The 22,532-nt window shown below is 44.4% G+C and overlaps 1 long non-coding RNA gene across 2 annotated transcripts in view; it reads right to left on the reverse strand.

The window, feature by feature from the left end:
• The window catches only part of LOC129531631 (uncharacterized), a 191,916-nt gene that overhangs the window by 149,291 nt on the left and 20,093 nt on the right, over nt 1-22,532 (reverse strand). The window contains exons 2-3 of one of the 2 annotated variants that reach the window (XR_010129964.1): nt 9,822-9,919; nt 3,088-3,179 (exon numbers count right to left, since the gene is read on the reverse strand). This is a non-coding gene — a long non-coding RNA (uncharacterized lncRNA). The remainder of the gene's footprint in view (nt 1-3,087; nt 3,180-9,821; nt 9,920-22,532) is intronic. The other variant, XR_010129965.1, reaches the window with a different exon arrangement.

The following is a 22,532-nucleotide window of genomic DNA, read 5'->3' on the forward strand; positions in this document are numbered from 1 at the left end:
TCCCACTGTTGTCTCTTGTCTCACAGTTTAGAGAAAATCCCAGACAGGCACCGAATGCAAGTCAGCCGCCCTGGAGCCTGTATCCCCACATGCACCTGAGCCTGGACATGTGGCCTATATGGGTACAGAATCCTATCTCTTCTCAGGTCGTTTGGGCTGATCCCCTACATACATTCATAACAAAGGAGACAATGAGCAGGAGATGCTTGTACCCTCCTTGAGCAAATCCAAGTGGCATTCCAGCCTTCCTGTGGTCAGATGCAAGCTTCCTGTGTGTGCCAGGGATGGAGTTTTCTCTTTACTGGGTTTCCTTTACTCCTGGTCTGCAAATTCTCTCAGTAAGACAAGGACTCCTTGCTGCCCAGCATGCTTCTCTACCCTGCCTGAACCTGGGTTTTTGTAAACCTGTCAGAAATTCCAGAGGGCTGACTTCCTTTATAAACCAGGTTAGAGACAGTCCAGGAAACCTACTTACTGGCCAGCACCTGGGGATGTCGGAGCTACAGCCTCCTAATGGGCTCCTGGACTGGGCAATTTTCCCTGAGGCAGTAAGCAACATGGACGGTTCTGCTCCTTTTCATCTGCTGAGTAAAACCTTTTCCCTGCAAACTAGGTCTTCTTAAGTGCAATGACTTGTGTGTGGAACTGCACACCATGACTGGCTCCAGCCTAGCCACCCTCCAACACAGAAGTCTCATGCAGTGGGACACAAGGCTGCCACATAGACACTTCCCTTTCCTTGGTGACTATGCCACCTCCGTTGGTTGGAAAGGTATATCAAGGAGTCCGGCTTCCTTAACCCAGGTGTTATTGCTACATATTTGCCAGGATTTTATGTGCTGCAGAAACACTTCAAGTTTTCCATAGGATCGTTCCGAGTCAGGATGGTTCTGAGCAGCTTCCAAATGAGGTGAGAAGGCAGTAAACTCCCTGGATGTGGACTTGAAAAACCATCAGATTCCACCCCCTTAAATCCCAAAATACACTTCTTTGTTCTTTGAATTACTTACAAAAAAGAATATGAACAGCTGATATCTCCTCAAGACTTGCTTTCTACCAGGCTCTACCTGTGCTAAGCTTTTAAGTAGATCACCTCCTTCAGTCCCCACATTTACAGGAGTTGGAGGTTGGGGGTGGGGGGCTGAGGTTTTAACAGAGTCATGAAAGGTTCCACTGTCATGCAACCCATAAAAGGGATTCGAACTCAGGTCTGTCTAGCTCTACATCCAGAGCTGGTAATCATGATGTCCAGAAGTGCTCTGTTGAGATGCAAGTGGTCTAGTGTGGAAAGTGTACAAGGACAAACCTTGGAAAACTTGTGTTTGAATCTCTAGATCACATTCTAATTTTCTTTCTTTTCTTTTCTTTCTTTTTTTTTTTTTCTTAGAGATGGATTCTTGCTCTGTCACCCAGGCTGGAGTGCAGTGGCTCCATCATAGTTCACTGCATCCTTAAGCTCCTGGCCTCAACTCATCCTCCTGCCTCAGCCTTCCAAGTGCTGGGATTACAGGTATGAGCCTACATCCTAATTTTCTATGTGACTGTGAGGACTAGCACCATCTCTCTGGATGTCAGATCCGAGGAAAATAAATAATGGTATTAGGTCAGCCTGTTTCTCAAAAGTGCTTGCTTGTGTTTTACCGCTAATCTCTAAAGGAAATGGAAAGGAGATAAGCAAACAACATACAAGAGGAAGCGACCAGGATTCTTCAGCCTTGCCAGTCTTCTTAGAAAGGATCACAGGAGGGTGGGGCCCTCTTTCTAGATGGTTTCTGGAGACCAATCCCCTCCCACCTGCCTTCTCCGGGTGGTCTGAAACCTTCCCACTATCATTAGACAAAGGAGTCCTAAAAAACAACAACCTCGAGATGGGTCAATTTAGGTGTCCAGGTCTCAAGGGCTTCATTTACATCTCGAGGGAAATAAGCTGACCCCCTTTCCAGTTACTGAAGCCATTAAACTCAGAATGGGCTCTCCCCAAAAGCAAGCAAGAGAGATGTCTGAGGCAGAGCCTGAAAAGGCCCCATAACGGGCATCAAAATTATTTGAAGTTTGATCTATATCTTTTAAAATATAGACAAAGGGCTGGGCGCAGTGGCTCACGCCTGTAATCCCAGCACTTTGGGAGGCCGAGGTGGGCAGATCACGAGGTCAAGAGATGGAGACCATCCTGGCCAACATGGTGAAACCCCATCTCTACTAAAAATACAAAAATTAGCCAGGCATTGTGGCAGGCACCTGTAGTCCCAGCTACTCGGGAGGCTGAAGCAGGAGAATCTCTTGAACCTGGGAGGTGGAGGTTGCAGTGAGCCAATATCTCAATGAGAGGTGAAGCCAGATGGACTTCCTGGGTCAAGTGGGGACTTGAAGAACTTTTCTGTCTTAGCAAGGGGATTGTAAAATGCACCAGTCAGTGCTCTGTAAAAACGCACCGATCAGCGCTCTGTAGCTAGCAAGAGCATTGTGAAATGCGCCAATCAGCGCTCAGTAAAATGCACCAATCAGCGCTCTGTAAAATGCACCCATCAGCAGGATCCTAAAAGTAGCCAATTGCAGGGATGATTGAAAAAAAGGACACTCTAGTAGGACTGAAAGGGAATACCGGAAGGGCCAATAAGAGAATAAAAGCTGGCCACTCCAGCCAGCATCGGCAACCCGCTGTGTTCCTTTTCCACACTGTGGAAGCTTTGTTCTTTCGCTCTTCACAATAAATCATGCTGCTGCTCACTCTTTGGGTCCGTGCCACCTTTAAGAGCTATAACACGGCCGGGCGCGGTGGCTCACGCCTGTAATCCCAGCACTTTGGGAGGCCGAGACAGGCGGATCATGAGGTCAGGAGCTTGAGACCATCCTGGCTAACACGGTGAAACCCCGTCTCTACTAAAAACACACAGAAAAATTAGCTGGGCTTGGTGGCGGGCGCCTATAGTCCCAGCTACTAGGGAGGCTGAGGCAGGAGAATGGCGTGAACCCAGGAGGCGGAGCTTGCAGTGAGCCGAGATGGCGCCACTGCACTCCAGCCTGGGCGACAGAGCCAGACTCTGTCTCAAAAAAAAAAAAAAAAAAAAAAAGAGCTATAACACTCACCGTGAAGGTCCGTGGCTTCATTCTTGAAGTCAGCAAGACCACAAACCCAACGGCAGGAACAAACTCCAGACACAACACCACTGCACTCCAACCTGGTGACAGAGCGAGATGCCATACTGTTATTCCTCCCACCTCATAGACAGGGAAACTATTCTCCACTTCATTGCTGCCTTTCCTTTAATGACACCCAGGGATGTACTACAATTGGCCTGTGGCTTCTCCCACCTCGGACATTATGGGTGTGTGCCTTCCCTTCACGAAGACTGTATGAGAATCTTTATTATTATTATTTTCAAACCATAAAGTATATAATAAACATTATGGTAAGCATAATTCCCTCTAAGCTTCACCCTTCTGCAAGGCTGAGAAGCCCCTTCTACTCCTCTGAGAATCCCTGAAACATGAAGTTGCTTTGGGTGTTGCATTATTTCAGGTGAAGACCCAGTTTAATATGGTGATAAGCAGCTTGAACTCAAAGCATGGGCTCAGGAGTTACAAATTCCCACTCAGCACCTTCGTCTTGTGTGATTTTCAGCTACTCATATACCCTCTTAGCCTCAGTTACTTACCTGTAAAACGGGGGTAATAATAGGACTTATCCATAGGGACGTTGGGAAGATTAAATGACCTAATGCATATATAATGCCTGTCACAGAGTAAGTGATCAAGACATGTCAGCTGCTTTTCTTATTAAAGAGACTTTGGATGGAGGTTGATTTAAGCAAGATCTTTTAGGTAACAATGTCTAAAACCATACTTCCAAGGATGGTTAAATTATTGCCATTGATTTCAAATTATCTTCAGATGTCAGACCAGGCATATTGACGTTTGGCTGAAAATGTGATATCTAAAACAATGTCTTAGATTCTGAGCATGGGAGGGGGTATGGGGTAAAGCCTACTGACTCATGTAACCCAACTGAGTGCCTTTATGAACCTGACATCCATTTACAGGGAAGAGTGAATCCAAGAGATACTATAGGGTGATCCCTCTGAGACCACAGCAGAACTGAGCCCTGTGGGCTGCAGATGTAATGAGATCACAGTTGCCCTGCCCCAGGGGACAGCCCTACTCACTCTCAACCCCCACTGAGCTCACAGTACCAGCTCTCACCCTGCTACCACCTCCCCTCCAGCTCACATGTTCTCATCTCTTTGTTGCACTGAGAACTCAGAGACTGGGCCATGAGGCCTCATTCATGTCTGTACACCCACACCTGGAACACACAGTACATGTTCTGTAAACCCTTACAGAACTCATTCATGGGAAGCTATTAAATGCCCTCCTCTCTTCTCCAGGGTGGATCTATGTAATCAGTGCTAGTACTATGGCCTATATGTTTGGGTCAAAACAAATGCCATCCAGCCTTTAAATTCTTCCTTTCCCAGATTTGATCTGACAAAGATGCTTTGTTTGACCAAACTTTAGTCAGGCTCCTGGATCTTCTCCTAAGTTTATCTGTACACTTCCTTGTAAAGACAAGTTTAGCAAGAACCCGGCTAAATTGGTTTAGCCAGAATCCCCCACCCTCCATATCTGATCCCTCTCCATATCTGATTGGGTTCCTCATCCTCCACCATCCCCAGGTGATGTGTGATCACCCTGCCCTGTCTTCAGCAAAAATCCTGTTTAGCTAGAGTCTCCCTTATCCCACCCACCAACCCCCACCCTGTTCCTGGCTATAAATTCCCACTTGCCCACACTGTATTCAGAAGTGAATCCAGTTCTACACTGTGATCTCTTTTCCCCTAGTGAGATAGTCATAAACAGAAACCTGTTTTTACCACTTCAATTGCTGTCTAGCTCTGGTTTTACCTTGTCAGTACATATGGCTGCCCTTCATTTAAGTCACCTCAAAAAGACCACTCAGTCACAATCTTTATATTCTTTATATTTTAATTGTGTAAGTACCTTGCCTCTCTGGTATCTTGTTCCCAAACATTTCTTCAGCTGGACCACTTAAGCCAATGAAAGAGCTAATCTATTTAACATTGATTCCATTAGCTTTGGTTTCCTGAACTCCTTTCCAAATTGGGGAGAAGACGGGAAAAGGGGCACCTCTCCATAGCCTTCTCGGACCTGCCACAGGAGAGGCAGGGGAGCTGTGGTTGTTCTCCCACACTCTCATTTGAGTGTGACCTTGTCTCCCCACCCCAATCCTACACATGAAGATAGCAGAGAAGTAACATACCTGTATAAACTTAATAAGAGCGTCTCTCAATGGACCTAGTGGAGCCTGTATCCCCTACCCATAAATAGATTAGTCTTGCATCCTGGCAAGAACCCTGGATTTATAATCATGGGCCCTGCCTCCTGTTGTGACATTTCAGACAATCACTTAGCCTCCTTAGACCTCAATTCTTCATTTTTAAAAGCAGGATTAGCCTAAAATACTTTAATGTTCTCTGTAACACTAAAGACTGGAAAGCACTATACAAACATGAAGAATGACTGGTCTCCCTGGAAAATGCCTTCCTTTCCCCACAGCACAAGCTGGTAGCAAGTTTCTGAGAGCAAAAGTCCCTAGGGAAACAGAAAAGGCCAGCAGATCACAGATCACATTCAAAACAGAAGAGGCTGCAAACCTCCCCAGACATGTCTTATTTGTGCAGAGTATCTCCTGGAACCTTGGTGGAGACATGAGAATCTCCTGAAGTTACCTTCTCAATGGAAGAATCTAAGCATCAATTGTCCTTAAGTCATATCAATGAAAATCTTAGGCCTGAACTGGAAGCTCCTAATATAGTAACCGATGTAGTAACTGGCCCTTTTAGAGGGCAGAATATGTCAAGAATTGACTAAAGAACTAATACTGCAACCTCTGCTCTATCGTCCAAAGCTATTTTGGGTCTTAAGCCATAAGTGCAATTAAAAAAAATCAATGCTTTCAACAACTGAAAGTCAATTGAGTTACTTAAGCTTTCCCCCAACATATATGGCCATTGACTCTCCAGGAGTCTGACTACAGCATTTGGGCCTTGTGCAGACACCAAACTACTTAGCTAGCAGATAAAGATATAGGGAGCTCTAATCATCCAATCAAGAAACTATTAAAGTATGGGTCATAAATCTTCACTTCTGTCACAGTTCACCAAGGACAAAGTCTGATAACCTTTCGTCCTCACTGAGAGGCAGCTTTATGGAGCTGGAATGACTGAGGGTCCTGTTTTGCCTTCTCTTAGCTGTAGCCTAAGGTGTGGTGCATAAGCATCATCAGAGAACTTTTGTTTCCGTACCTGAAAGGGAGTCTGCTTCCCCCAAAGGTACCCAGGAGGTTTTTGCCAGTGTAGCCCCTCAGCCTTAATCCTGAGTGTCTTCCACCTCCAGGAACACTGCCCGTGACCATGAGCAGGCTCCTGAGGACTCCTTGAGTCCTGCCCCTCACTCACAGAGCTGTGAGTGTCAGAGGATGGAGGAGCAGTGTCTACCCCTGGATCTGAGCTCACTGAGGGTCTGTCCTGTGGCCAGAGTACCCTGGGGGTAAACTGACAGGGGCAGGGTGCTCCAGGCACCTTGGGCCCCATCCCAGCACCACTAGCGCTGAGATCAATAGCTCAGCATACATTCATTACGCATTCCAACATACCAGTTGGGAAGTTCTGCTGGAGACCCTCTGCCCTCTAAGCCACGGTCATTGTTTCCTCATCTGCAAAATGGGAGAATAATACCAACACCACTGGGTGATTGACTCCATGAGATAATTATGGCAGCCAAGTGCCCAATACAGTGCCTGACACACAGCAGGTACTCACCTGTGGTTGTGCATTTCCCTAGCCTCTCCCTCCACTCTAAAGTCCAACTGCTGAAGCCCCTAAGAAACACCTGATATTCCAGTTCCAGAGTGCTATGATCTATCAATATCCAACCCTTGAAAGAGAACTGTAATGAATAGTTCAGCTCAGCTTTTCCTTTGTTAAGGAAAACCATCCAAGTTGAAAGTAAAGCAAAAAGATTACTGCATGCCTTTCCAATGTCATACAAGAGCATTTTCTAACAAGCCCGCCTACAGGTTATCTGACATTCTGTAACACAGGTTCTCAAAGTATGGTGCCTGGACCAGAAGCATCAACACTGTTATAAACACAAATTCTTAGGCACCACTCCAGACCTATTAAATCAGAAACTCTGGGATTTCTGTAATTAACAAGCTGTCCAGGATTGGTGCACTGGTCTAAAGAAACATGACTTTCCTCTGCTCTAAGTAAACATAATTTTGTGCTTACAAAAGTGCCTGACACAAAGTAAATGCTACATAAGTACTGGCTGTCATAAATTAGCCTATGTAAATGTAAAATTGTGATGGTATATACATTGGAGCAAAAGGCATGGGCAGAGGACTAAAGATCTCTGAGTGGAAGCCTCAGGGCTGACCCCAAACTGTCACAAACAAGCAGGCAAAAATCAGAGAGGCACAGACTAATGTGGTTGTCTGTAGTTGATGAGCAAGGGGAAATCAGAGGCAGGGTATGGATGAGACAGACACAGCTGGAATGAAGTCTTTTTTTTTTTAGACAGGGTGTCACTCTATCACCCAGGCTGGAGTGCAATGGTACAATCCTAGTTCACTGGAACCTTCACCTGCTGGGCTGAAGTGATCCTCCTGCCTCAGCATCCCCAGTAGCTAAAACTACAGGCACGCACACATCTGGCTAATTTAATTTTCTGTAGAGATGGGGTCTTGCTATGTTGCCCAGGTTGGTCTTGAACTTCTGGCCTCAAGCAGTCCTCCTGCCTCGGCCTCCCAAAGTGTTAAGATTACTGGCATGAACCACTGTGCCCAGCCAGATGAAGTCTTAAGATCATACCTGGGAAGTCTTCAAGCTGTCTGGAAGTGGTTTGACCTTTTAGCTGAGAAGATGTTGGTCTCTGCTGGCTGACACTTCCAAGTCTGAAAGGTGTCAGACCTACCTGTCTGAGCTTGTCTCCCCTGTTCCTGGCTGTGTTCCATTTCTCACAGCTCTCCAACAGCCTCGGGATGGTGCCACTGTTATCTCTGGGGGCATGAAGCAGGCAGCGTAGAGCAGATGAAGTTTAATCCTGGAGCCCACTTGTATTAGTTTGTTTGGACAGCCACAGCAAAATAACATGGACCAGGTGGCTTATAAACACCTGAAATTTATTTCTCACAGTTCTGGAAGCCAGGAAGTCCAAGATCAAGGTACCAAAAGATTCTGGTGAGGGTCCATTTCCTGTTCTCTCTGCATCCTCACATGGTAGAAGGGGTAAGCCTAGCCCTCTGGGGTCTCTTTATAAGGGCACTAATCCCATTCATGAGGATTCCACTCTCATGACCTGATCACCTCCCAGAGGCCTCACCTCCTAACCATTAACATGGGGATTAGGATTTCAACATATAAATGTTGGGGTTGGGGGACAATGACATTCAGGCCATGGAACCACACACCATCCTGCTCAGGTAACTTCCTGGCTCTCACAGCTTCACAGGGTTGAGGTCAGTTCCTTCTAAGTTCTGGGGCCAGAGCCCTAAGAGCTAAGTTTTCAGTGGGGGCACTGTTAACTGATGTAAGAGATGGCTGGTTATAATGATTATCCTGGACAATACAAACATGAGGCTCATGGTCATACATACACCACATACTAGCAAAAATCTGGTTCCTTCACAAGTGGGTTGATCCACTTACAAATGGCTGCATAAACAACAAAAACTGGATTCAGGTATTTTTTTTCTTTTTTAGTTATTATTATTTTTTATTTTTTAGAGACAGAGTCTCACTATGTAGCCCAGGCTGGTCTCGAGGTCCTGACCTCAAGCAATCCTCCTGCCTTGGCCTCCCAAAGTGCTCAGATTATAGGCATGAGCCATTGTGCCCAGTCCTGGCTTTGGTTATAAAATTAATTTTATAAATACTGGAATTCCAGCCAAGCACGGTGGCTCACACCTATAATCCCAGCACTTTGGGAGGCTGAGGCGGGTGGATCACTTGAGGCCAGGAGCTCAAGACCGGCTGGCCAACATAGCAAAACCCCATCTCTACTAAAAATACAAAAATTAGCCAGTCATGGTGACACACACCTGTAATCCTAGCTACTCAATAGTCTGAGGCACAAGGATTGCTTGAACATGGGAGGCGGAGGTTGCAATGAGCCGAGATTGCATCACTGCACTCTGGCCAGGGTGACAGAGTGAGACTTGGTCTCAAAAAATAAATAAATAAACAAATACTGGAATTCCATTTGAAACATAAGTTTGAAGAGAAATCATGTTGATAAGAGAGTCCCTTTCTTAAACGCTTGAAAGTTCTGTATTCCTTATATTTCAAATCATTGCCAATTAATGCAGTAATGACAGTGGGGTTGTTTTAAAGTGATTTAACTGTTTTGTAATCACTGAAAATAATTTTTAAGTTTAAATTTTTTTTTTCAAAGCATGGACTATTCCAAGCTGTTGAGAAAGGGGAGGAAGGAAGGGCAGAGGGGAATACATCAGCAAATTGAGACTTGCCCGCCACTATTGCTGGGTATATTCTGCTACATACAGCTGTCATAAGGGGCAACTAAGGAATAATTGCAAAGCTTGGTGGGTTGAGGAATGTCTGTACAAAGCATGCATTATAAGGCAGGGCATGGTGGCTCATGCCTGTAATCCCAGCACTTTGGGAGGCCGAGGCAGGCGGATCACTTGAGGTCATGAGTTTGAGATCAGCCTGGCCAACATGGTGAAACCCCATCTCTACTAAAAATACAAAAAATTAGCCAGATGTGGTGGCGCATACCTGTATTCACAGCTGCTTGGGAGGCTGACGCAGGAGAATCACTTGAACCCGGGAAGCAGAGGTTGCACTGAGCCGAGATCGAGCCATTGCACCCCAGCCTGGGCAACAGAGCAAGACTTCATCTCAAAAAAAACCCAACCAAACAAGCAAACCCAAACAAAAAAACATGCATGAGAGAGAGAGAGAGCGGGGCGGGGAAGGGAGAAATGGTAGAGATACTAATTATAGGTAGTCCTGCTTGGCTTAGAGATATAGGTATATGTAAACATGTGTAGTAATATTTCACAGTATTTCAGTTTTCCAAATGCTTTTGCATAACATTCAAGGGATATTTAGTGAGCTTTTACTATATGTAAGGTATTAGGCCTACAAGGAGGACTTAGAGGCCCCTGCCCTCAAGCAGTGCACTTTCTAGTTGCACTAGAAACATCCAAATGAATTTTTTGCTGTGGTCAGTATGATAACCTGTTGTAGATATATGTATAGCAAAGTTAAGATTGGAATCTCAGTGTATTTATTCATTTATTTTTTTACAGTTCCGCATTGATCAGCCTAATGAAATTTCAGTTTAATTTACCCTTTATAAAGAGGATAATTAGGGAAGTAACTGGGAACACCAAGTCTGGAATCAAACTGCCTAGATCCAAATTTCAGCTATATTGCTTACTAGTTGTGTGATCCTGAACAAATAATTTAACTTCTCTGTGCCTCCGTCTGTAAAACAGGGATAGTAATGGTACCCATCTCAGGGGGGCAATTGTAAGGATTAAATGAGTTAAGAATGTATGTAAGGCACTTTGAAGAGATCTTGGCACAGAGTAAGCACTACATGGATTTCCTATTCTATTTTTATTTATTTAGAGATCTACTTGAGAGGATATTTCATTCATCCCTAGTGGATGGAAAAACAACATTGCAAGAAAATGGAAACAGGGAGGCAGCAGGTTTGTACGGTTATTTGGTCAATTTGTTGCCCTAGAAAAATACACTGGCATCCTAATGGATGCTAGGGCATGATTTCTAGATAAGTCAACAGAAATTGCTCTTAGCTAGCACTATTTCTGAGCTTATGCTCTGGCATAGTGCCCACACCTTTACCCCTCTGTGATCTGATGCCCCAGGGAGCAGAGGATGAATGCCATTATCCAAGCCAACCAAGCCAGTTAGGATCCATACTAGTGGGGGATAAAACACACACAAAAAAACAACCTGATGGGAGAGGCCTGCAAATAGAACTTTTAACCCTGACAGACATCCACGATAAGTGAGTTCCATGGCTGGAAGCCATCACTCCATCTGTCTGACAAGTCATTCAAAAAAGTTCACCATCTTCAGGTCTTTAAAGATGAATGCTTATCAGGCCAAATGGCCAGAGCCGTGTGCTGAAGCCCAGAGTCCCTGACTTCCCTTCTCCATTCCGATGCCCCTTCTAAAAAGTCATCTAAGGAAGTCACTTAACCACTCAGTTTCCGTATCCACACAAAGAAAGCATTCGGTGCCCTTTGTTCCTCCTTATCACCCTAGAGAGTTTACAGTGTCTGTGTAACTAGTGCTCTGAAGATGCAAAGAATCCTAACTAAAGTGTCCAATATTGCAGAGACCACCAAAATGCCTGGTTAATTTACTTTGGAATCATTGATGTTTCAGGAATTTGAATAAATGGGTGATGTGGAGGTAGGTGTTAGGTCTGGTCTCTGGGAATCTGGCAGTGTAAGGAGAGAAAATCCTGAATACATCCTTCCTAAAAGACACTTTCTCAAGTATTAATGCTATCTTCTTGTTCATGGGCCTATACATAGCATATTCTGGCTCACTCATGTATTAAAGTAATTTCTTTCATTTACTCTGCCCATTGTGCACAGTAAATATGAAGTGATGCTGTTGCTGAAAGTAGTGCTTTTTGTTTTTTTTTTGTTTTTTGTTTTTTGTTTTTGAGACGGAGTCTTGCTTTGTCGCCCAGGCTGGAGTGCAGTGGCGCGATCTCGGCTCACTGCAAGCTCCACCTCCCGGGTTCACGCCATTCTCCTGCCTCAGCCTCCCGAGTAGCTGGGACTACAGGCGCCCACTACCACGCCCGGCTAATTTTTTGTATTTTTAGTAGAGACGGGGTTTCACCATGTTAGCCAGGATGGTCTCGATCTCCTGACCTCGTGATCCGCCCGCCTCGGCCTCCCAAAGTGCTGGGATTACAGGCGTGAGCCACCGCGCCCGGCTGAAAGTAGTGCTTTTTGGAAACTGCCTCAGTATAAAACAAGTCTTCCAAGTTTTGAAGCCACAGGGTGTAGTAAGGGGCACACAACCAGGCCTTCTTTACCACTCCAAGTGGAGGGTCTGAGCAAGAATGGGAGATTGGAAGTAACAGTAGAAAGTTAAAGCAAAAAAAAAAAAAAAAAATTGAAGGCTGGGCACAGTGGCTCACACCTATAATCCTAACACTTTGGGAAGCCAAGGCGAAAGGATCACTTGAGCCCAGGAGTTCAATACCACCCTGAGAAATATAGTGGGAATCCATCTCTACAAAAAAATAAATAAATAAAATTAAAAAATTATCCAGGCATGGTGGCATGCACCTGTAGTCCCAACTACTCAGAAGGCCGAGGTGGAAGGATCACTTGAGCCTAGGAAGTCGAGGCTGTAGAGCAATGGCACAACCACAGTTCACTGCGCCACTGCACTGTAGCATGGGCCACAGAGCAAGAACTTGTCTTAAAAAAAGAGAATTGAGGCCGGGTGCGGTGGCTTACACCTGTAATCCCAGCGCTTTGGGAGGCCGAGGTGGGCGGATCACGAGGTCAGGAGATCGAGACCATCCTGGCTAACATGGTGAAACCCTGTCTCTCCTAAAAATACAAAAAATTAGCCAGGCGTGGTGGCGGGCACCTGTAGTCCCAGCAAGACGTGCCAGACCATGAGGCTTTTGCAACATTTAGCCCCTAGGCCCCACCCACAAAGATTCTGATTCAACTGGGAGAGAGGGGGAGAGATATGGGTAGTTTTTTTGTTTTGTTTTGTTTTGAGACAGAGTCTCACTCTATCTCCCAGGCTAGAGTGCAATGGTGTGATCTCGGCTCACTGCCACCTCTCTGCAACCTCCACCTCCCGGGTTCAAGCGATTCTCCTGCCTCAGCCTCCCAAGTAGCTGGGATTACAGGCATGTGCCACCACGCCCAGTTAATTTTGTTGGTCAGGCTGGTCTTGAACTCCTGACCTCAGGTGATCTGCCTGCCTCAGCCTCCCAAAGTGCTGGGATTACAGGTGTGAGCCACTGTGCCAGGCCAGATATTGGTAGTTTTTTAAAGTTCCTGAGGTAAAGCATCCAGGGTTAAGAATCATTCGCCTGGACTTATTTGGTCCGTATTCTAAGAGCTGTGGGAAACCACTGAATTTTGTATTTTTAGTAGAGATGGGGTTTCTCCATGTTGGTCTCAGCTCCACCGTCCACCCCTCCCTTGCTCTGCTCGCCCTAACTGGCTAAGTCCTGGTACCAGACACAGTCCAGGGCTTTTGCACAGGCTGTTCTCCTCGTTGGCTCACACATCCATACCCTGACCTCTCAGACTATATCAAATTGCACACTCTCCTAGCACCAGACACTTGCCTCCTTAGCACATTTTGTAGTTGCATTGTGTGATCCTTGGATTAATGTCAGCCTCCTCACTGGGCTGTGAAATTTTTTGCAATTAGAGGCTGGTTGGTTTCTGCGCACTGTTGTGTCTTCCCCAGCACCAATGCAGGGCCTGACAAATAAGAAGTGCTCATTACTTATAACAAATATGGGAAACAAATGGCAGGACGGAAAATCCCAATATTCTCTGTCACAGATTTTAAGAGATAAAAAAAAATCTATTTTTTAAAAGTCATGTAAATCTAAGGAAGTATTGTCACAAAACTTTGGACCCCATTTAATCTTAGCTACAGTTCCCCTAGCCAAGCTTCAAAGACAAGCATCATTTGGAAAATAAAATTACAGAACTAATATAACAAGCCATATCCTGCTGAAAGTTATTTTGGGAGGTGCCTACAAAAGGAGGGTTGTACGCTGCCTTTTCAATGCCTAGATGGGGATCTGCAATTTGAGGCCTCTCCTCCGGAGAGAATATTTTCTGAAAGAAGAGTTAGACCAACTGATAACTGCACAGCAGAGCCTGGATCTGCTCCCATACTGCTTCCAATGGGGCCTCTCTGTCAGTCAGTTAGTTCATAACTACCATCTGTTGCTAATCCAGAAATGCAAATCGACATGACTTCGGTTCACATATTTGTAGGCTGAAACATCAGAGGGCTTACACCTGCCAGAACCACCTCTTCTTTAGACCTCTGAAAAAAAGCCGAAGCTGGCAATCCTAAGCAGAGGTTTCCAGACTAAGCTGAAATGCACAGCAGATAAAGTTCATTCACAAAACGAAGAACGGTCTGTGTAGGGGGTGGTGGGCTGTAGATTCCAGATTCAAGACGCATAGAAATTGATGCATTTGGGATATATGTATTTGAAAGACTGGAGGCAAGTAGGAAAGGTAATACAAGATTTTAAAGTTATAAATTAGCTCTAGTTCTCTCTTCTCTGTCCTCGACTATTAAAATGCCCCTGCTTAGGAGGTGGAGGATTCAGGAGACCTGTGGCACTAAATTGCAGTTACAGAACATATTGCTACATACCCATCTTCCACCCTACCACAAAAGTCCATGAGAGGTAGGGAGACACTGGCCTGCAGCAATTATTTTCACTAAATAAAACCAGCTGTTTCCTAGACCTGGAACTGCACAAAACTATGACGTTTGGCCTTAGCATCCTGCCACTCCCCTCCAGAAGCCTCTGTGTCTTCCCAGCCAGCCACAAGTGTCAGAGGGCCTCAAGCAGCCATCGAGAATGCCCAGGGACCAGATTTGGGCTCCAACCTCTGAGACACCCATTTCCTTCTAACATAAAAGGAAGGTAATTAATTCTTACCCTGCAGGGCCATTTGGGAGGCTTCTATAAAACAACACTTGTCAAATCCCAGTTGGCACCCAGTGAATGTTAATTTCGTGTGTGAAATACATTCTCCTCAATATCAAAACTTCTAGTGTCTTGGTAATCTACTCTCAAGTGGATATGAAATCATCTGAGAATCTAATTTACACGGCAGTGTGAATGACTGAAAATGGATTTCCCTATCAACTTCTCAGTGTAGACGGCTGAACAAAAAAAAAAAAAGACATTTAGAGAAGTAAATTCCCAGTGCAGGGTCTAAATACCAGGGACAGTGCAGTGTAGTAAACACCAGCCTAGACCTGGGAGCCAGGCTTCCCAGGTTCCAATCCTGCTTCCATCCCTAGCTGCCAGTGAGAGACCTTAGGCCAACTATTTAACCTTTCTGTATCTAGTTTTCCTTATCTCTAAAAAAGGTTTGATATTAATAGTGCCATATCTCATAGGATGGTTGGCAGACTCAATGAAGTAATATATGTGATATACTTCAAACAGTGCTGACACCATAATAAGTGCTCAATAAATATTAGTCATTATCATTGACAATGGCATTTCAAGCATAAGGTAGGATGCCTGAGTGGCTGCTTCATTCTCCAAGCTCAAGCCAAATGCCCCCTCACCAGATGGCCCCTGCTTATAGGGAAGGAAAGCAATCTACTTTGTTTAGAGTGACAGGAACACAGCTCCAAATTGAATGAGAAGACTCCCTGCCTTGTAACAACGAGAAAGTAGGTGCCAGAAGAAATGCACTTTCACTTGTATTATTGCCACCAGAAGAAAGGAAGGAGTGGGGATTATACAACCTATAAGTGCCTTTATATTTTAGTCAAGGAAAATTTAAAAGGAAACTAGGAAGCCATTCCCCAAAGCTCATCCATAACATAGATTCCTTGGGTTTCTACCCCACTCTATACAGAACACAGCTGTTCTACAACCCTTTACCTTTTCTTGTTTGGTTCACTCTGTCACCAGCTCCCATCCCCAAGCCCAGCAGAAGGCCACCTTGCTCTGCCCCATCTAATGGCTAAGGACCAAATAGCACAGGAAGGGAGGACAAGAAACAGGAAAAAGAAGCTTGCTGAGAGTTTTCAAACCTACATCAACAGAGGTCTTGTATATTTTTGGTATATCAGTTTGCTAGGACTGCCATAACAAAGTACCACAGGCTGGGTGGCTTAAACAGTACAAATTTATTTTCTCACAGTTCTGGAGGCTGGAAGTCCAAGGTCAAGGTGTTGGCAGGGTTGGTTTCTTCTGAGACCTCTCTCCTTGGTGTAAATGACTTTCTCCTCCCTGATTCTTCACATGGTCTTCTGTGTGTGTGCTTGTGTACCTAGTCACTTCTTCTTATAAGGACACCAGTCATATCGGAGTAGGGCTCACCCTAATGACCCCACAATAACTTAATGGCCTGTGTAGAAACTCTACCTCCAAATATAGTCACATTCTGAGGTATTGGGGGTTAGGAGTTCAACATATGAAATTTGGAGGACAAGGACCATAATTCAGCTCATAACACTTGGTTAGGCTAATTCCTACATACTTTATGGGTTTTGATGACCATTTTTTAATGTTCTCATATTTTTTAATAATCTTTCTTTCTTTTCTTTCTTTCATTCCTTCCTTTCTTTCTCTTTCTCTTTCTCCCTCTCCATCTCTTTTCTTTTCTTTCTTTCTTTTTCTTTCTTTCTCTCTCTCTCTCTTTCTTTTTTTCTCTTTCTCTCTCTTTTTTTTAATAGAGACAGGGTCTCATCAGGTTGCCCGGGCTAGCCTTGAACTACTAAACTCAAGCAATCCTTCTAGGTTGGCCTCCCAAAGTGCTGGGATTATAGGTCTAAGCCATCACATCCAGCCTCTCATATTTTTAATTACATTATTAGGTGGTTATTGCTTATATAGATAAATGCTATTAATTTTTATATGTTGACCAGCAACCTTCCTGAACTCATGTATTAGATCTAGTTCTTTGTTGGTTGTTTCCTTCACCATCAAACAATAATACATTTGTCTCATCTGACAACTTCTTTCTCAACTAGCTTTATTTCCCAAGAACTGCCATTTCCCATAGGAGTCATCTTCCTTTTTCAGTTAGATTCCCATAGACAACTTTGTATGGCCAAATCCAGAGGGAGATACAAGATCAAGCATGGTATTCTTAATTTTTATTTATTTATTTTTTATAGAGGGGGGTCTCACTCTGTCACTCCAGGCTGGAGTGATCATGGCTCACTGCAGCCTCAAACTCCTGGGCTCAAGCAATCCTCCCACCTCAGCCTCCCAAGTAGCTGAGATTACAGGCATGAGCTACCATGCCTGGCTAGGTTTTTCTGGGTTTGTTTTGTTTTGTTTTGTTTCAGAGGGAAGAGGCTTAAATGGACAAAGAAATAAGCACGTGGTGAGAAAGAGATTGAAGAGAGAAGAGAGAATGGGAGTCATTTGGTATATTGAAAATCTGGAATGATATTTTAACAGAGATGTCAGGATTAGCCTTGGACAGGAAAATGGAAGAAAGCAAAGGTAGATGGAGACATGGACAAGATGGCAGATGGGGCATGCACAGATAGGCTGCAGTGCCTCCTGTCTAATAGTCTCAGCAGCAAAGTCATCTGCAATAAGACATAGCGGTGTTGGGTGGCATGAGGAAGCCTGGATGCGGATGGAGGGCTGAAGAAGAACTGTAAAGGTTTGTTGTAGTTACACTGTTTTTTCTTCATCCTACCATGATTTGTTACACAGGTTTAACTTAGAGAATAAACCACTCCCTGCTCTTATCTCCATGAAAACTGAGAACAAGAGCTCTTGGCCAAGAATTTAGTCAAGTCCCTTCCAGAAAGTTCAGGAAGTAAGAGAACATCCATTAAGAGGTGCATCACTCCCTTCTTATTCCTAGTAGCTTATAATGCCTGTAAGAAATCGTGTTTGTCTTTGGGAAGGGAATGTGAAGTGCATGCATATATCTGTCTAGCAAGTTCAAAAATCGCCCATTGAAATTGTTAGGAGAATGACTATTCATGCTGCAGCTATGTGATGAGGGAAACCTAAAAGTCAACTCAGCTTAGAGAGACCATGTCCACACCCCTACACCCGCACCCTTCACTTTGGGCCCCAGAATGAGATACAGGGAAAAGATTGCATGTCACTGGTCCAAGGAGGGTGAGGGACATAAGAAACACAACTGGATCCAACCTGGAGCTTGAAGCCCAAAGCCAAGAGCTAGCCTAGCTCAGTCCAAGTTGTAGCCCAACCTGTAGACCTTTGAGCATGAAAACAAATGATTGTTGTTTTGAGTAACTGAGCTTCAGAATAATTTGTTAGAATAACTGTGGTAATAACGGACAGAGACACCACCTTATGTCAGAGGAAATCAACTCTAGAAAAGGGAGTGAAGAGGCTGGGTGCAGTGGCTCACGCCTGTAATCCCAGCACTTTGGGAGGCTGAGACGGGTGGATCACGAGGTCAAGAGATCGAGACCATCCTGGCCAACATGGTGAAACTCTGTCTCTAATGAAAATACAAAAATTAGCTGGGTGTGGTGGCACACGCCTGTAGTCCCAGCTACTCGGGAGGCTGAGTCAGGAAAATCACTTGAACCCAGGAGGCGGAGGTTGCAGTGAGCCGAGATCGCACCACTGCACTCCAGACGGCTGTACTCCAGCCTGGTGACAGAGTGAGACTCCATCTCAAAAAAAAAAAAAAAAGAAAAGGGAGTGAAGAGTAGAGGCTCACATTTTTGAGTTACATAAAAGTGGTAACTTACCTAGTAAGAGGTATTTATTCACTTGTTCATTCATTCAAAAGTTGTCTAATGAGCTGTGTTTCAGATACTGGGAACAAAACATTGAATGAAACAGAGGAAATCCCTGCTCCCACAAAGTTTGTATTCCCATATGCAAGAGGCATTTGCTAAAGGCTTACGTTGAGCAGGGGAAATAGTTTTAAAATGTCTTAACCTTGATATAGTAAGCTCACTTACATTTGTTTAGCTACACAAGTTCTCAGCCATTTATATAACCCAACTGAGTTCCCTTCTCTGCTTCTCTTTCCAGAGGAGCAACTTGCCCTGAGTGCCTACTACTTGACAAGCACGAAAACTACATCATTCTTCATCCTTACAAAATCTTTAGACTGGGTAACAGCATTCCCATTATATGAAGAAACTGAGGTGAGAAAGTGAAATAATTTTTCCATGGTCACATAGCTGGGAAAAACCTGACATTTGAACCCAATTGTATATAGCTACAAAGCCCTGTTTCTGGGAACCATATTGCCTCTTCCAAACTTGGTATTGCCCTGGAAATTTCTAGGTTAAAAGAAGATATTCTTGATCCTTAATTGGATTTGAGGGTGGGAGGGGGAGTGTTCAAAGACATTTTCGGGACAACTACAAAAGTCTGGACTATATTTTAGGTAGTAGTATTATTGCACTAATGTTAATTATTGTAAGTGTGATAATCATATCACAGTATGTAGGGAAAATAATGGCCTTATTCTTAGGAAATGCATGATAGAGTGTTTAAGATGATATGTCAAGTTCTCTGCAATTTACTTTCAAAGGGTTTGTCACATTGTGTGTGTTGTGTGTGTGCTTATAGAAATGGATGGATACATGCATACATAGACAGGCAGACAGCTATCTCGAAAGAGAAAGAGAGAAAAAAAAGGCAGACAGAGAAAGCAAATGTTAACAACTGCTGAATCTAGGTGAAGAATATATTAATTTTGTGAGGGTTTTCTTTCAGCTTAACTGTAGGTTTGAAATATTTTCAGAATAAAAATTGGGGGGAAGAAAAAAATGAAGGTTTTGGAAAAGATGGTGTCTCTGTCTCTTACCTTGCTGACATTTGAAAAATGCCACAACCAGCTGGGCGCGGTGGGTCATGCCTGTAATCCCAGCACTTTGGGAGGCCGAGGTGAGTGGATCACGAGGTCAGGAGATCGAGACCATCCTGGCTAACACAGTGAAGCCCAGTATCTACTAAAAATACAAAAAATTAGCCGGGTGTGGTGGCACACGCCTGTAGTCCCAGCTACTCGGGAGGCTGAGGCAGAAGAATCCCTTGAACCTGAGAGGCGGAGGTTGCAGTGAGCCAATATCGCGCCACTGCACTCCAGCCTGGGCAACAAAGCAAGACTCTGTCTACAAAAAAAAGAAAGAAAGAAAAAAAGAAGAGAAAACTGCCACAATCTGAAATAGATCATCCTTGCAGGAGGCAGCCCTGTCCGAAGCCTGGGTCAAGTTAACAATCCTCCCTGCAAACCCACGCTGAGTATCCATTCAGCATACTCAGGAGCTGACCAAAGAGGGTGCTGGCTCCCCTGCTCCTTCCTCCAGTCTGGTGCACCATGATGACTGTTTGGAAGTTGACTTTGATAGACAAGAGGATGTTTGTGCACTGCTGGAAGAGACTGTGAAGGGTGAGTCAGAAAAAGGCTGGGAAACAGATGAGGGGGCAGAAAGATGGGAAGTTTGTAGCCAGGAGACAACTTAGGGAATGTCTGGGAAATGAGGAGGAGGGGAGGCTGGGAAAGGGTCAACGAGCAGTGGCTTATCTGAAAATCCTTTAGTATAAAAACAACAGAGGAAGACTTATTTGGTGTTGTTTATTTACCTACTACAGGTTGACACTGAGGGGTAGGTGAGCAGCCCCTATCTCTGTTTTCTCATCTTCTAAGGGAGCATAAATTTCCTTCCTGACTCTTTCAGACAAGCCCTTCTTTCCTTGGCAAATCACTGGTCTTCTTCACCTCAAATGTGCCCAAAGCAGGAACACAGACATTTGGAGCTGGAATGTGCATGAAGAAATTCTAAGAGGGCATGGGTGGAAACAGGAGGACCAGTCTGAAGGTCTCTGCAATCTAGTGACCAATGAGAGTGGTCTAGACAGGGGGTTACAAAGGAGGTGGTGCGAGGTGGTTGGATTCCAGATGCATTTGAAGGCGGAAGTCAGCTTTCCACAGATGCCTTGCCTAGAAACATCACTGACCTTTTAGATTTCCCTTCAGTATTCCCCTCTCTGTGGTTTGTATTCTTGAACTGGAGGGCTCAGTTTCTTATAGCAACAAGGTGAGTTGGGGTATGGACAGATGAAGACAGATCCATCTCTGATCCTGGAAACACCATTCAAAGGGCACATCTTCCTAATGAAGATCAGCCAGCAACATCAAAGGAAGTTGAGTCCAGCTCAACACTCCACTTTTTCAGGAAGCCTCACTCTCCACAGTGTGATGGCTTCCTTCTATGAGCTCAACGGCAGTCTCATCTATAGTAATAACATCCTACCTGACATGAGTATAGTACTTTACAATTCTTTCATACCATTTGGGGAGGTTCTTCCTAACCCCTCGATTAAGATGGGCCCCCTGTTGTATGTTCCCATAGCACCTTATTCTTCTCCTATTCCAATTTTCACTATATGTTATTGTAGATGCTTGTTTAATTACTTGTCTTTCCCGCTAGATTGAAAAGCTTTATGAGGAAAAGACAACGTTATAGCCTTAGTACCTACCACAGTGCCTAGCTCATAAGAAGCATTCAGCATATCCCTACAATTCAATGGATAAATGATCATTAACTCTTTTAATCTTCAAAACAATTATTCCAAAGTGGGTGGTACTGACTCCACTTCATTGATGAGGTGAAGGAGCTGCTGAGAGACTATGGTCACATAGCAAGTTAGCAGAGGAACTGGGAATAGTACCAGGGTCTAGGCTTTTTCCACTACACTCTACCTGGAACAACAACAACAAAAAATCCATTCATTTAATCAATCAATATATACTTATTGATTATTCTCTATGTCAGGCTCTATTGTATGCTGATAGAAGGACAAACAAAAAAAAGGTAAGATTTGCATTTGGATGCTATTAAAAGAAACCAAATGCAGGGAAACGGACATACAAACACATAATTGTATTAGAGTGTAATAAATACCACAGAAGCTCTAAGAGGACTGTCTAACTCTGCTCATAGGAGGAATGTCCAACTCTACCTTTAATAGGCTCCATTTGATCTGGGTTTAAAAAAAAAAATAGGCCGGGCATGGTGGCTCATGCCTACAATCCCAGCACTTTGGGAGGCCAAGGCAGGCGGATCATGAGGTCAGGAGATTGAGACCATCCTGGCTAACACCGTGAAACCCCGTCTCTACTAAAAATACAAAAAATTAGCCAGGCATGGTGGTGAGCACCTGTAGTCTCAGCTACTCGGGAGGCTGAGGCAGGAGAATCGCTTGAACTCGGGAGGTGGAGCTTGCAGTGAGCTGAGATCGCTCCACTGCACTCCAGCCTAGGCGACAGAGTGAGACTCCGTCTCAAAAAAAAAAAAGAAAAAAGTATATTGCTAGAACAGGATGGGGAAGGTTATTAAGGGAAAAAGTGAATGGCTGGTGCCTCCAAAGCTGGGTACCCTTGTTTCCTGCTCTGTGGCTAAAGATTCTTAATCACATATTCCATCCAAACTCCAGCAGCTTGCCTCAGGAAATGAAGGAATCAGTCCCGGGAGCCCAGGATTGCTTAACTCAAAAGTAGCCAAGACAGGAGACTCATAATGTGGGGCCAGGTTGCATTATAAACATCCCTGGAGCTTGCCTACCTGGGCTACTACGAACTGATTAAAATGTCATCATATGAATGGTGTTTGTTATTGCTTCTCAGCCTTTTGGTTAAGATCAAGTGTAGTATGAATGGTGTTTGTTGGATTCAGGCAGTGTTCAACCCTCACTTATCACACAGAGTGGCCCGA

Source organism: Gorilla gorilla, chromosome 12, assembly GCF_029281585.2.
Source record: "Gorilla gorilla gorilla isolate KB3781 chromosome 12, NHGRI_mGorGor1-v2.1_pri, whole genome shotgun sequence".
Taxonomy (NCBI): Eukaryota; Metazoa; Chordata; class Mammalia; order Primates; family Hominidae; genus Gorilla; species Gorilla gorilla.